Below are 16,255 nucleotides of genomic sequence, written 5' to 3' on the forward strand. Positions count from 1 at the left end.
TGAGATGAAGTGTCTAAGGAGTATGGCTGGTGTATCTCGAGTTGATAGGGTTAGGAACGAAGTGGTGAGGGAAAGAACGGGTGTAAGAAATGAGTTAGCGGCTAGAGTGGATATGAATGTGTTGAGGTGGTTTGGCCATGTTGAGAGAATGGAAAATGGCTGTCTGCTAAAGAAGGTGATGAATGCAAGAGTTGAGGGGAGAAGTACAAGAGGAAGGCCAAGGTTTGGGTGGATGGATGGTGTGAAGAAAGCTCTGGGTGATAGGAGGATAGATGTGAGAGAGGCAAGAGAGCGTGCTAGAAATAGGAATGAATGGCGAGCGATTGTGACGCAGTTCCGGTAGGCCCTGCTGCTTCCTCCGGTGCCTTAGACGACCGCGGAGGTAGCAGCAGTAGGGGACTCAGCAGTATGAAGCTTCATCTGTGGTGGAAATGTGGGAGGTTGGGCTGTGGCACCCTAGCAGTACCAGCTGAACTCGGCTGAGTCCCTGGTTAGGCTGGAGGAACGTAGAGAGTAGAGGTCCCCTTTTTTGTTTTTGTTTCTTGTTGATGTCGGCTACCCCCCAAAATTGGGGGAAGTGCCTTTGGTATATGATGATGATGATGAAAAACAAAATATATTTTATTCTCAGTGAAAAGGTTAATTTAGTTGTAGATGTAACAGTGTTTATTAAGTTAAAGTCAAGTGACCATAGAATGGAGAGAAGCAAAATTTGTTTAGATCTAATGAAAGAAAGATAAAAACTGCAGTAATTTTAAAATAGAAAACAAACAGTCGTGTTGTAGGATAAAAATCGCGGGAGATTAGTTTAGCCATACAAAAAAGTTACTCCAATCTACACGATGGAATAGAAGGAAGTTGAAAAGAAGTGAACACCTATTCAAAAACAGGCAGGATTTAGATGTAGGTATTAAACAACTGACAGTATACGAGCAATTGCCCAGTGTGGCAGACCTATTTATATATGTCATTTATAGGATATAAAAAGATTTTTATTTTGTTAAAACTTCAGCAGTAATGAAAGCCCTTCAAAGACAAGGAATGGATGAATATTATGTTAGAACACTTGCAGATATTTATACAGGAAGTACAGCAATCATGAAAATACATAAAGTTAGTTAGAAAAATTCGGTTGAGAAAAGATTTGGACTATTCAGAGCATGCCTAGAGGAAATCTTCATAAAATTTAGATTTAGGAATTTTAGTATTTAACACGAATGGGGCATACCTTAACAACTTAGATTAGCAGATGACATAATTCTGTTTAGTGAATCATAGGAAGAATTGCAAAATATGATAGATTTGAATAGAGAAAACTAATATTATGTTTGATTGAAAATAAATGAGTAAAACTAAAACAAAGTTCTATGAAAATTCAAAGCCTCTATAGATTGCTAATGAACACGTAAGTGCTTTACCAGGCCATATGATCGAAATTAAAAGAAGGATAAGTAGAGGAGGGAGAGTTTTGATAAACAAAATCAGATTATGAAATGTTAGTTGCCACTTTCTTTAAAAAGAAACGTATTCAAGTAGATGGTCCTACCTGTACTAACTTATTATACATGGGAAACTTTTACCAAAGCCTTAAAATATAACCTAGTTATACCTCAGAAAACTATGGAAAGAACAATGATGGGAATAACACTAAGGGATAGAAAAAGAGCAATTTGGATGTGGCAGCATACTAAAGTAGAGGATATTCTAATAACATGTAAAAGAGAGAAATGGACATGGGCTGGACATATTATGCAGTTGATAGATAGTATATGGACGTTAAGCATATATATATATATATATATATATATATATATATATATATATATATATATATATATATATATATACATATATATATATATATATATATATATATATATATATATATATATATATATATATACATATATATATGTATATATATATATATATATATATATATATATATATATATATATATATATATATGTACATATATAGATATATATATATATATATATATATATATATATATATATATATATATATATATATATATATATATACACTTATATATATATATATATATATATATATATATATATATATATATATATATATATATATATATATATATATATATATATATATATATATATATATATATATATATATATATATATATATATATATATATATATTACAAACACGTGATTTCAATCATGGTAAATATCACCCACGAATGGCATTTGATACTGAATTGGGTGATATTTACATTGATTGAAATCACGTGTGCTTGTGATATATATATTCATTTATAATAACCACGTGTTGCAAACTTACGATTCAGCTATAACGGTGGAGGAGGGTTTATTTCAAGTGTATGAACAGATTCCTGAATTCGACAGGAATATGTACGAGGACTTGTCATAAACATTTATCTCTCTTGATAGCTCAGTCGGTATGGTCCCTGCAGGCATGGTTTCCAGCCGAACAGGTGGGGGTTCGAATCTCCACCCGGCCAGAAGCTGTTACCATAAAATGAATTCCAAGTGGATGTATATTCCCAAGATAGAATTTGGTATTAAATGCCATTCGTGGGTGATATTTACACACAAACACTAGGGTACTGCTAGGGTGCCTCAACCCACCCTCCCCCGTTATCCACCGCATAAGAAGCTTCATAATGCTGAATCCCCTCCTGCTGCTACCTCCGCGGTCATCTAAGGCACCGGAGGAAGCAGCAGGGCTTACCGGTACTGCGTCACAATCGCTCGCCATTCATTCCTATTTTTAGCACGCTCTATTGCACCTCTCACATCTATCCTCCCATCCCCCAGAACTTCCTTCACTCCATCCATCCACCCAAACCTTGGTCTTCCTCTTGTACTTCTCCCATCAACTCTTGCATTCATCACCTTCTTTAGCAGACAGCCATTTTCCATTCTCTCAACATGGCCAAACCACCTCAGCAGATTCATATCCACTCTAGCTGCTAACTCATTTCTTACACCTGTTCTCACCCTCACTACTTCGTTCCTAACCTTATCTACTCGAGATACACCAGCCATACTCCTTAGACACTTCATCAAAAACACATTCAATTTCTATCTCTCCGTCATTTTCATTCACCACAACTCCGATCCATACATCACAGTTGGTACAATCACTTTCTCATACAGAACTCTCTTTACATTCATGCCCAACCCTCTAATTTTTGCCACTCCCTTGACTGCCCCCAACACTTTGCATCCTTCATTCACTCTCCGACGTACATCTGCTTCCACTCCACCTTTAGCTGCAACAACAGATCCCAAGTACTTAAACTGATCCACCTCCTCAAGTAACTCTCCATTCAACATGACATTCATCCTCCTCGCACCACCTTCCCTTCTCGTACATCTCATAACCTTACTCTTATCCACATTAATTCTTAACTTCCTTTCTCACACACCTTTCCAAGTTCTGTCACTAATCGGCCAAGCTTCTCTTCCGCGTCTGCAACCAGTACAGTATCATCCGCAAACAACAACTGATTTACCTCCCATTCATGGTCATTCTCGTCTACTAGTTTCAATCCTCGTCTAAGCACTCGAGCATTCACCTCTCTCACCACTCCATCAACATACAAGTTAAAACACCCCACATCCCTGTCTCAGCCCCACTCTCACCGGAAACCAATCGCTCACCTCATTTTCTATACTAACACATGCTTTACTACCTTTATAGAAACTTTTCACTGCTTGCAACAACTTTCCACTAACTCCAAATAACCTCATCATATTCCACATTGCTTCCCTATCAACTCTATCATACGCTTTCTCCAGATCCATAAACGCAACATACACCTCCTTACCTATTGCTAAATATTTCTCACATATCTGCCTAACTGTAAAAATCTGATTCATACAACCCCTACATCTTTTCAAACTACCCTGTACTTTTAAGATTGCATTCTCTGTTTTATCCTTGATCCTATTAATCAGTACTCTACCATACACTTTTCCAACTACACTCAATAAACTAATTCCCCTTGAATTACAACACTCATGCACATCTCCCTTGCCTTATATAGTGGTACAATACACGCACAAACCCAATCTACTGGTACCATTGACAACGCAAAACACATATTAAACAATCTTACCAACCATTCAAGTACAGCCACACCCCCTTCCTTCAACATCTCAGCTCTCACATCATCCATACCAGATGCTTTTCCTACTCTCGTTTCATCTAGTGTTCTCCTCACTTCCTCTCTTGTAATATCTCTCTCATTCTCATCTTCCATCACCGGCACCTCAACACCTGCAACACCAATCATATCTGCCTCCCTATTATCCTCAACATTCAGTAAACTTTCAAAATATTTCGCCCACCTTTTCCTTGCCTCCTCTCCTTTTAACAACCTTCCATTTCCATCTTTCACTGTCTCTTCAATTCTTGAACCAGCCTTCCTTACTCTCTTCATTTCTTTTCAAAACTTCTTCATATTTTCTTATATATATATATATATATATATATATATATATATATATATATATATATATATATATATATATATATATATATATATATATATATATATATATATATATATATATATATATATATATATATATATATATATATATATATATATATACATGTATATAAGTACATCAAACTATTCGTATTTGTGAAAATGGTGGGTAAAATGTCTATCTTGAGACAAATATATGAATATATAGGTGGCTGAAAAAAAGTTAGTTTTTTGTCAATGGAAATGAGCATCAACAACACATTTTGAATGTAGCAATAAAAGGGGAATGGACTTGATATGAGGACAAGGGGAATAGTGCTGAAAATTTCAATTTTCTCAAAATGGGAGGAAGGGAATAGGTAGAACTACAGGTATTTTTCCAAATTAATCTCTCTGAAATTCAGGTAAAATAGACCCAGTTTTTTTTTAACACATGGGTGTATGAATAAAGAAAAATGATAAAAAAATACAGGAAGTGTAATTAATAGATGGTATGGAAAAACTAGATGTTTCTCTTCCGTATTAATTGAGAAGAATGATTTTAGAAAATATAAGTGCAATTATGGAAAAAAATAAAATCTTGGTTTAAGTGAAATGTCTTCATATGATAATTGATACCGAAAATATAAGTAAAAGGGATATTAAAATATCCTCGGACATGTCTAATGAATGTTTATAGCGTACAAAAAATTAACCATTAGTTCAACGTAACCAATATAGTAATTGTCCTGAGTCAGTTCTATGGTAATTTTCCTGAGTCAGTTCATCATTAATCATAAAATCAAACCTGAAGCGATGTTTTGTTAAATTCTCAAAGGAGAACACTTAACATTCGTTCAGTGTATTGTTTACGCGGAGACAGAACTGCACACTTAATACATTTTAACAAATATTAGTTTTGTATTAATTTATTGTAGTAATCAATCAAAATCATTTCCAAGTTTTATGAAACAAAATGACAACAATAATTCTACAGTTTATATATCATTACCACTGTTTTCTTTTAGGTTTTTGTGTATTGTATTTTCGCTCTAAAAGTTTTTTTGGGTTCAGGCTATGTCGTCCTGATGGAAGTTCCTGATAGGTAGCTTTCTAGGGTATAAAGTTCCTAATAGGTAGCTTTTTAGGGTATATTTGACTACAGTGATATTCCCAGAAAATTTTACCCTAAGGTATCCAGAATTCTAACTCCTGGAGCGAATATCCCTAAATAATCTCACAGGAATATCGCATAATATCAGAGGACGTATTCTTGACACGTCACATAGCTATCTTCACCCCAAACAGTATCAACGCTTCGAGGGGTTATAGTGACAAGAATCTGAAACGAGAATGAAAAGAGAGCCACTCATAAGGCATCTCTCCTATTCCATTTCCAGTGTGTATCTGATGAAGGCGATAGCACCCTCTTTATTCCTTTTCGTGTAGCTCTACTACCCGGTGTTTTCCCTTGTGTTCTCTCGTTATTTTGGATTTTATTCAACATTTTGATGACTTCTCCGGCCTCTTCTGCTTCTGGAAAGTTGAGTATTATATTTACTATGTATAAATGTAAGCTCTTGTTGTTTTGAATTAAATGAAAAGTGATATTAACGTAAACAAGAGCTGTTGCCTACCGAAGGCATCCTGGATGCTATCGCTTGCTATTTATGGGTCATTTAGCTAGCTACAGCGACGTTCCCGGTTTGTTATGCTTTAATATTCTAGCTATTCAGCTCCTCTAGGAATGCTTATATCATACTGTCAGTTTTTATTTCGGTGATTTCGACAAGGGTCGAGGTACCGATCTTGCCCATCGCAAGGCTTAGTAGCCTAGGCGTCTGGCCCTAGTACTTTCATGCATGATGTAAGTTTTTTCCGAGTGTTATATTATTGAAGCTATAGGCAAATATTTTATACATGTAAGATATTGTTGAATGTTTTTTCCAAGATTGTATACGAGAGAGTTTCGGTTAGGTAATCGATTCTCACCTTACCTAGTCTAGTAATCTAGGTACAGTAGTATACTTTCGCACATCCTCAATTGTTCTTTTCTCCTCCGGAGGCTAAGTTCCATCCCTCTCTCCCTCTGTAAGCCTTCGGCTTAATCCAAGTGGTTCTATCTGTATAATAATTCAGGTATAACTATTCTAGGATATGTCTGTCCTGACCTGATAACCAGAAAGACTGGTTATTTTGGTTAGGGCAGACCATCAGAGTTTCTAGTCTGTGGTCTGCTTCTTCCTAGCAGAGAGAATGAGTCTCCTTTGCTAGGTTAGGGGCAGACAGAGGAAGCTTTGCTTCCCTAGTCCATGTTGGAAGGATTCTGTAAGAGATGATTCCTTCCTCTAGTGGCCTAGCAGTCTGTCCTTTGTTGTTTTTCTCGGGCTGGAGAATGAGTTTTCTCTGTTGCCCGGCGAAATAACTTCACCTAACTTTGTTCTGGTTGGGAGGAGGATAGCAAGTATTGCCAGTCTTCCTCCCTAATAGACAACTCTAGGTTAGGATGAACTTCTCTAACTGCTGAGTGTGTCTCTTGCTAGAACGAAGGCTATAGGACCTTTATCCCTTCCCCGCCTCCCTTTCTTTTATTTTCTTTTGGCCGCAGTCCTACTTCCGTACCTTGTGTAGGTTAGGATGGAGGACCGGCTCAGCTCTCTGCAGGCTGGCATTGCGTATCGGCCGGCAAAGACCCTTTGTTCTTTGCAGAGTGAACCCCAGACCTCCCTTGGTCTCCCATCCATGTCTGCCGGTAGAGCTCGGTAGGCTATGGATTCTTTGAAATCCTGATTGCTACATTCTCCCCTTCCATAAGTTCACTCTTTCTGGATGGAAGGTTATAACCTTACATCCATACTGTTTCTCTGACTATTGTGTTGCACCCCTAACCCGGCTGCCGGCTTAACAGCCGACAGCCGGGCAGGTGGAGGTTCTCTGGTTCTTGGCTACTGTCGGCAGGCATGGGTATTATTACCTTTGCCTGCCGGCAGTGGAAACACAGCCAGAATCTGCTGGCCACTACGATTAGCGGCCGGCAGCCGGGTATTAGTGTATCAATTAAAGATAGTATATCTTTGAACTATACAGGGGTAGATGCCGGCCGGCACGTGCAGGCGCACGCCGGCACGTACCGGCGCGTGCTAGCCAGCACAACAGCATGCGATGTACAGTAGTTGCTATATTTGTAGTGTAGTACACACTGCATTAGCAGAAACTACTGTACAGAGCTTGTGATAACACTAAAGTTCTTCATCATACTTGATGTTATCTTGTACAGCCTTTTGTTGAGACCGTACAATATATAGAAAGTAAGTTCTATCTGTATTCTTTCTATCCCGTATATTGAAACTTTATATCAAGGTGTGTACTACACCTTAAATTTCCGTTTAGGAAATTACATAAGGTATTCTAGAATAGAATTAACCTTAGTTTTAATATCTCGGGAGGTTTCAGCATTTGATTGGACAGGAAATACAAGTATATGTGTATCCTTCTTTCTTTTATAGCTTTTCTATATAAGCTAAATGTCTCAATATAAGTGAAAGCCTTCACTTGATACTCATGGATTTTTCTTCTCTTTACAGGAGGGCCATCCGAAGTGCGGGAGTGTGTTCTGTAATGTCCGCAGTAAGAACTTCTTTGGACATCAATATTGCAGGAGGCACGCAGCATACGCAGCCTCCAGAGGTGATCTCTGCTATTGGGACAATCAGGTTTGTACAGTTTGTTCTAACCTGATTACCGAGGCTTTTGACAACCCTAAGTCGACGGAGTCAAGGGATGCTGCCAGGGAAACATTACGATCCTGGGTGAGGGGTTTTCAGAAAAACACCTCAGGTCCCTACCTTCCAAATGAGAAAATGAGGGCCTACCTTTTCCCTAGAGCATCGGCTGATGCAATCATCCGCCAGCCTCAGGTGGAGATACCAACTGCCCAGAATCCTGTAGATTCTGAAGTCCCGGCCGCCCTTCAAGACATCCAATTGGACGATAGGATGTCGGAGGTGTCGGATTCTACTGAGAAGGACCTTCTAGGAGAAGGTCAGGAGGAGGAGCTGTTCCAGGCTCCTCAAGTAGAAGAGGAAGAAATCGACGAAGTGTCGGTTACATCGGTTCTGGACCTAGAACCAGTTCCTTCTACATTGTCTGCTATCCCAGATGAACTGGGAAGGACTCTTTCTTCCATTATTGAGATGATCCAACAAATTCAAAGGAAGAATGATGAGAAGGAAGCTGCAATGAAACTGGAGATACGTAGACTTGCAGCATCACGTGGGCCCCAGAAGCGGCTCAGCGTGAAGGATCTTCCTTTGTGCTCGGATACCAATCGTTGGAAGTATGCCGAACACATGCCAATGACAACCGGGAAGATCGTGATCTCAGAAAAGTTGGGAGCAATTCCCCTGGAAGAAGTGGAATTTTGGCCCAACAAAGATTCTTATCCGGACTGCTATGTCCGTCTTAGGAAGGAGCCAGCCTCAAAGGAGGAGACGGAGCCGAAGGAGGTCATAGTTCTTGACCATAGTAAAGCTCAGACTTTACTAGAGAGCTCAAGGAAAGAGAGGAGCTTCACTAACTCAAAGGTGCCCACCTTGAGTAAGAAGGTTCCCTCCTTTGTGGCCTCTCCTACCAGAGCCTTTCCCTTCTTGGAAAAGGGATATAAGGCAGCCTTAAAGGCGGTGGAGGCAAGGAAACCATGCCCCTCCTTGGATGAGTGCAAGCCGTTATCTCTAACCTTGCCCTTGGACCAAGAAGACTGGAAGGACGTACACCTTACCTTCTCAGTCGGGAAGCTGGAAGCTGATATTGCTGAACGCCAGTTCGGTGAGGCACTTCCAAAACTGTCAGAGGTTCTCTTGCGTAGAGAGCAAGAGACAAAGGAAAGACTTGCGGCATCGATGTTGTGCAAACGACACTAGAAACGATGGCAAGTGACACCAGGAACCAGGACATGTTCATGGTTGTGGCCAAAACCCATCTGGCCACAGTTACGCAGGATCTCTATAGCTTTATTAAAGCTAGGAGAGCCTATAGAGACTTCGTGTTCGCCTCGGCTGCGGTGAGGCATGAACCGAGGAAACTGATCTCCTCTCATATTTGGGGTAAAGACCTCTTTCCCAATGAAGTGGTTAAAGCGGTAGTAGACAAGGCTGCCACAGAGAATAGGAACCTTCTCAAAAAGTGGGGCTTAGATCTTATGAGAAAGTCTTCTCCGGATGAGGTTCCCCAACCCAAGAGGAAGACAAAAAGGCCTAGGCCATCCTCTCGGCCGGCTAAACTCTACCGACAGCAACAACAACAACTTCCTGTGACTGCGGTGCCTCAGATAGTGGCACAACCTCCAACCACGTCCCAGCTGGTACCTCAACAAGTGGCGACACAGTCGCCAGTTTTTAACCCAGCCTTCGAAAGGCAGACTTCATCCTTTCGTTCGAGAGCTAGAGGAACACCCGGAGGTTCTTCTAGACACCCTTCAAGAGGAAGGGGATACAGGGGAGGACGCGGTCAAGGAGGCAAGGCCTCAGGTCCACAACAGCAGAAGTAAGAATCTTCCAGTAGGAGGGAGATTACAGCTATTTAGGGATCGCTGGACCTTCAATCCCTGGGTCCACAGCCTAATTAAAAATGGACTAGGTTGGAGCTGGCGCAGTCCTCCACCTTAATATCCTCCATTCTTCCAACACTCATCCCCTGTTCTGGAAGAATATGTCCGGGAACTTTTAGACAAAAGAGTAATCCGGAAAATTAAGTCCATAAAATTCCAAGGATGGCTGTTTTGTGATCCAAAGAAGGACTCAGAAAAACTCAGAGTCATTCTAGACTTGTCGCCACTCAACAAGTTCATAGTGAACTACAAGTTCAGAATGCTCACGCTTCAGCACATAAGGACTCTACTGCCCAGAAGGGCATATACTGTCTCTATAGACTTGTCTGACACTTATTGGCTCGTTCCAATTAATCGTCACCTCTCCTCCTACCTAGGCTTCAAGTTACATAGAAAACTTTACACCTTCAGAGCCATGCCTTTCGGGCTAAACATAGCCTCAAGGATTTTCACGAAGCTCGCGAACGCAGCCGTCCATCAATTACGCCTAAAGGGGGTCCAAGTAGTACCCTACTTGGACGACTGGCTGGTGTGGGCAGCATCCAGGATGGAATGCATGCAAGCTTCTAAGATAGTGATCCAGTTCCTGGAACATATGGGATTCAAGATCATCAAAAAGTCTCGACTTTCCCCAGCTCAAAAATTTCAGTGGTTGGGAATCCACTGGAATTTGGAGTCACATTGGCTTTCCATTCCTAGTAAGAAGAGGAAAGAAATAGCAGGATCTGTCAAGAGACTATTGAAATCCAAACGGATATTAAGACGCGAACAGGAGAGAGTGCAGGGCTCTCTACAGTTTGCTTCGATAACAGATCCAGTGCTAAGAGCACAGCTTAAGGATGCAACAGGGGTCTGGAGAAAATACGCATCAAACGCGCGAAGAGATCTAATAAGACCACTACTGACTTGACTGCGAACGCTTCTCAAGCCATGGTCCAATGCCAAGCAATTGAAGAAATCAATACTTCTTCAACCTCATCCCCCGTCAGTAACTATCCACACAGACGCTTCAAAAGAAGGCTGGGGAGGTCACTCTCATCAGATGAGAGTCCAAGGAGCTTGGTCCAATCTTTTCAAGTCATTTCACATCAACTTTCTAGAAGCCATGGCAGTACTTCTAACACTAAAGAAAGTTTCTCCTCACCACTCGACCCACATAAGACTGGTTCTAGACAGCGAGGTGGTAGTGAGATGCCTGAATCGACAAGGGTCGAGGTCACCTCAAATCAACCAAGTGATGTTGGCCATATTCCGTTTGGCGGAAAGGAAGAAATGCGACCTGTCAGCAGTTCACATTCAAGAGTTCCGCAATGTAACGGCAGATGCTCTATCCAGGTTTACACCTATAGAGTCAGAATGATCCCTTGACGCAGTATCGTTCACCTTCATCTCGAGTCAAGTCCCAGAGCTGCAGATAGACCTCTTTGCGACGAAACACAACAAGAAAATAGATCGTTACGTGTCCCCTTACGAGGATCCGCTAGCGGAGGCAGTGGACGCTATGTCCCTGGACTGGAACAGATGGTCCAGTATCTATCTGTTCCCTCCGCACAACCTCCTTTTGAAGGTCCTCGATAAGCTGAGATCCTTCAAAGGGAAAGCAGCAATAGTGGCCCACAAGTGGCCAAATAGCGTGTGGTTCCCTCTGATATTGGAACTACGACTAAAATTCGTACCGCTACCGGATCCATCCCTGTCTCAGCGAGTACAGAAGTCGACTGTCTTCGCTTCATCACAGAAAATACGGAACCTACATCTCATGATTTTCTCTCCTTAACGATGAGAAAAAGATTCGGTGTTAAAAGTCAGTTCAGACTTTTGGAGGAAACCAGAAGACATTATGAGGCTTCAGGGAAGAAACAGATATCCCTTTTCAAGGCGAAGAAACCAAAAGAAATCTATACAGATTCCTATTAATCATTCTTCATCCACCTTCATGGGCAAGGTTTAGCAGCCAACACAATTCTTTTGTTCAAGTCTGCCTTGACAAGACAGATACCACATGCATTACAGGTCGACCTTTCTAACAACGTTCTTAATGAACTACAAAGGCCCATGCTAGGCTTAGCCCTTCAGCGCCTCCAAGGACCCTTTGCATGGTCAGTAGATAAGATTCTTCATTGTGTATAAATAATGAACAATTAGGAATGTGCTTAGAAGGCCTTGAATTTTAAGTCATATTTTTGCTTGTACTTGCTTTGGGGGCCAGAGTTAGTGAAATAGTGGCTCTCTCTAGAGAGGAAGGCCACGTCCAGTTCTTGGAGGGAGAACTGAATCTATTTCCAGACCCAACGTTTCTTACCAAGAACAAGCTACCCACCAACAGGTGGGGTCCCTAGAGAATCTGCCCTCTGAAGGAAGATGCATCTCTATGTCCAGTGGAGTGCCTAAGGTCTATCTTCATAGAACTTCAGACTTTATGGGAGGACAGCTGTTCAGAAGAGAAACCCTGGGTTCAGAGTTTTCTATAACTAAGGGCGAATCTCACCCGTGTTATTCGCAGAACGGATCCAGACAGTACACCCGTTAGTCATGTTCCGAGGAAAGTTGCCTCTTCGATAAAATTTCTTTAATTATATAAACTTTGAACATCCTTGTTTGTACACCAGCTGGTAGTCACCTAAGGTGTTCTTTACGCACTATGCGAAGCTAGTGGAGAAACTTAAGAGGTCTGTGGTAGCAGCAGGTAGAATTCTTCAACCTTCTGTTTTTAAATCTGCGAGGAACAGTGTAATTAATTTGGGACAATTAATTAAGAGGGTGCGTGTGTAGTCACTGTATGTTACTACATACTGAGTGATAGGCCACGAAAGTGTCCTTACGAACTGTTCCATTGTTGTCGGTGAACTATAGCATAATACGGACACTTGTGCCAAGCGTTTTTTACGCTAGTGTAAATTAACAGTATACAGACTATATTATTATTATTAATGATTCAATTGAAGTGGCAAATCTGTTTCCTAGTAGACGAAACAATATTTTCTGTTGACTGTTTTTCTTTATGCTTTGACGCATATCATCCATGTTTTATAAATTTTATAAATGTTGATCTGATATGTACGTTTATTAAATTTTAATAAACTATTTCATAGTGAACCCTGCGTCTTATTCGCCCACACTCATTTTATTAGAAATGTATTGAACATTAAGATTAAAATATGGATATTTTTATCACGGTATGTCTTTTAAGACTGTTTCCTGATTCAAGCAAAAGTCCACTCACTATTACCCTTCCTTGGAAGGGTTGACGTGGTACCCTAACGGGATAGTGGCAAAGAGGCAAAATTTGTTCCTATGCGGATACAACCATTATCCAATAGTTTATAAGAGTAGTCACATTGGGGAAGGTGTCACAAGTTCATACTGACATTGGTGACTCTTATACAAACTTTGCTTTATAATGTATAGGGTGAGACCACTAAACAAGCTTGTCATTTTGTCATCCATAATTATTATGTACTCCTCGAGACTTTTTCCAGAGTCTAGTACGACTCTTCCCTGTAGGGGGCAGGAAGCACTAATATAGTTCATGCTTAGATGAAATGATGTATGACAGTAACATCATAGGTCTCTAGGTCTAAACGGACTAGGAAAATACTTTCTTGAGAGTACGGTACTGATTGAGAATCCACAGATACAGTAATGCTCTGGTAAACTTCCATCAGGACGACATGGCCAGAGCCCCAAAAAACGGATTTTGAGCGAAACGAAAAACCTACTTTTGGGTGAGGTAGCCATGTTGTCCTGATGGACCCGCCCTTCCTTTTATTGTAAAAGGGCTTATTGACCCCTCCCTATAATACAGTATCTGTAACACCTCGTATATCGCTACAAGGAATAAAGAGGGCTCTACCGCCTTCATCAGATACACACTGGAAACGGAATAGGAGAGATGCCTTATGAGCGGCTCTCTTTTCATTCTCGTTTCAGATTCTTGTCACTATAACCCCTCGAAGCGTTAATACTGTTCGGGGTGAAGATAGCTATGTGACATGTCAAGAATACATCCTCTGATATTATGCGATATCCCTGTGAGATTATTTAGGGATATTCGCTCCAGGAGTTAGAATTCTGGATACCTTAGGGTAAAATATTCTGGGAATATCACTGTAGTCAAATATACCCTAAAAAGCTACCTATTAGGAACTTTATACGCTAGAAAGCTACCTATTAGGCACTTCCATCAGGACGACATGCCTACCTCACCCAAAAATAGATTTTTCGCTTCGCTCAAAATCCGTTTTTTAGGAATCTCTTATTTCAACATTTTTGTCGATATACTGATAATATTAAACCTAAAACATCAATTATTTTGGTAATTATCTCTCTCTCTCTCTCTCTCTCTCTCTCTCTCTCTCTTTCTCTCTCTCTCTCTCTCTCTCTCTCTCTCTCTCTCTCTCTCTCTCTCCCTCTCTCGTACTTCAGCATTTCAAATAATTCCTATTTCCCTATAAAGTATAATTGATGGACAGTAACAACAACTGACAAACAAAGAATGCCTTTCCCTTTATGGTCGTACGGGCGACTCCTGCTGTAGACTATACTGTATATGTGCAGTTCTATTTTAGATTATATCATAAGAGAAACTTGAGTCCAAAAATCTATACTAGAATGAAAAAAAAATAAGCATGAAGATAGGGGAATTTTATTTCTTATTAATTTTAAAATTATATCCTAAAAACTATAATCAAATAGATAGGAGAGACATAACTATCTTTCAATCATTATCGACTGTGATACACGAGAAAATTACGATAGGTTTCGGGAAAAAAGTGAAACACATTCATTGGACTTGGACTTTGTAAATTTACCAACAAAAAAATCCTAGCAATATTTTCTTTAGAAAAATCATTATCGAAAAAGTACCCTGATCTATATCAATAAAGAACGGATGGAATGCATCTAGTACTTTCAAGGAAAGAACCTTGGAACATCATCATTAATCAGGAACAACAACAATGTAACAGCTAAAAATTTATTGGCGAGCAATATGTTGTAATACTCATAATTACTGTAATAGTGTACATTCATTACATACTACTAATTGACAATTTTTACTTGAATAAAGAAAATATTTTTGATTACTAACTTAACATATCTAATATTTTATCAACTAGGTTTGTATCACTATTCTTTTCATACGTTTTTATTGTATTTATATAGGATGGAGGTACGAGATAATTTTAAGAAATAGGGATAAGGTCACTGAGGTTGAGAACCTTTGGTGTATGGTGTAGTAAAATATCTTTTAGTCCGATATTTTATAAGAGAGAGGGTTATGTAAGGAATATGCAACGTTATTCGGTGTATAGGTAATCCATGAGAAGAACCGTATATATATATATATATATATATATAGATATATATATATATATATATATATATAGACAGTTCTTAACAGGTCCAATAGCTCTTTGATTTCAGTATCCCTTTTTTATTTATTTTTTTATTAAATTTTTTTTTATTTATTTATTTACTTTTTTTTTGCCTGGTGACCAACTTAACCTCCACTGCTTTCATTTTAGAAGAGATGGTTACATTTTGTGATATTGTTAACATGAGTTTGTCATTCAATAAAATGTATCATTCGACAGTATTTTATTTTTTTTTTGAAAAATTACTTTAGATGAATAGATTAAGTCTTTTGCTTATAATACCTCCAACAATAGTATGCATGAAATATATATATTTTGCTACGTAATTTACCGTATTCATAACATTAAGCCTCTCATTTCCGTAAATGAGTGTTTTCATGGTCCAAACAAACATTATTAAGGCACTTGAGGCCAGGTATTCTCCTATTATAACTTAAAAATGCATGAAATGCCATTTGGGTTTGGAGGTTCATTTAATTCCCATTATTAGATTGTAATATTTGGGTAGATTTGAACGTGGAATGAGTGTACTTTCAAAGCATTCTGTATAACAGATAGAGAGTGATAATATTTTATATCATATGATTATTATAAGTCTTTCTCAGTATGCTCCGGGTCAGACATTGTCGTAGTAAAAGTTGGATTTACTTCTGTTATTAATATGGAGCGTATGTCATTTGGGAAAACAAATTAAGTATACTCTATTTTTCTTACTCTGGCATAGTTTTACTCAAGGTCACGCCTTTTGCAGCTGTTGTTTGGGTAGATTCAGTTTGTCCCAATCCAGTAGTTTTA

The sequence above is a fragment of the Palaemon carinicauda genome, chromosome 7, assembly GCF_036898095.1.
Source record: "Palaemon carinicauda isolate YSFRI2023 chromosome 7, ASM3689809v2, whole genome shotgun sequence".
Taxonomy (NCBI): domain Eukaryota; kingdom Metazoa; phylum Arthropoda; class Malacostraca; order Decapoda; family Palaemonidae; genus Palaemon; species Palaemon carinicauda.